This window comes from Mastomys coucha, unplaced genomic scaffold, assembly GCF_008632895.1.
Source record: "Mastomys coucha isolate ucsf_1 unplaced genomic scaffold, UCSF_Mcou_1 pScaffold22, whole genome shotgun sequence".
Classification (NCBI taxonomy): domain Eukaryota; kingdom Metazoa; phylum Chordata; class Mammalia; order Rodentia; family Muridae; genus Mastomys; species Mastomys coucha.
In genome coordinates this window covers 128,902,171-128,903,008 of record NW_022196905.1, presented here as the reverse complement: position 1 = coordinate 128,903,008, position 838 = coordinate 128,902,171, and positions in this window count along the sequence as shown.

The window sequence follows — 838 nt, the reverse complement described above, 5'->3', positions numbered from 1 at the left end:
TTGTTGAATGTTCTACTGCAGAGCCATAGTGCCATGACCTTAGCTACTCACTGGGGGATTCTAGGTGGTGCTCTACCACTGAGCCACGCTCTCAGCCCTTCACTGGGGGAGTCTAAGGAACTCTACCATGGAGTTACACTCCTAACCTCTAAAGAGGGTTATAACCCTCTTTATATAACTGAGGCTGGCCTAGAACTCGCTATGTAGCCCACTCATACTAACCCCAAACTTGATGCAATTACCTTGTCTCAGCTTCCCAAGGGATGGGAATTACAGACACCAGGCATGGCTCCTAGCTTGAGTATCTCTCTCTCTCTCTCTTTCTCTCTCTCTCTCTCTCTCTCTCTCTCTGTGTGTGTGTGTGTGTGTGCATGCATGTGTGTGTAGAGTGGTTTGTGTGAAGGCCTGAGATGAACCTCAGCTATCGTTCTTCAGAGTTTTTTTAAGCATCCTTTATTATATAATGTCTCTTTGTGCCAACTTGCTATTGTCTCCTTAAAAAAATATTTATTTAGCCGGGCAGTGGTGGCACAAGCCTTTAATCCCAGCACTTGAGAGGCAGAGACAGGCAGATTTCTGAGTTCAAGGCCAGCCTGGTCTACAGAGTAAGTTCCAGGACAGCCAGGGCTACACAGAGAAACCCTGTTTCGAAAAACAAACAAACAAACAAAACAAAAAACAAACAAACAAAAATTATTTTATGTGGTGGTGCACACCTTTAATCTCAACACTTGGCAGGCAGAGGCAGGTGGATTTCTGAGTTGGAGGCCAGCCTGGTCTACAGAGCTAGTTCCAGGACAGCTAGGGCTGCAAAACAAAACCCTGTCTCAAAAAAAAA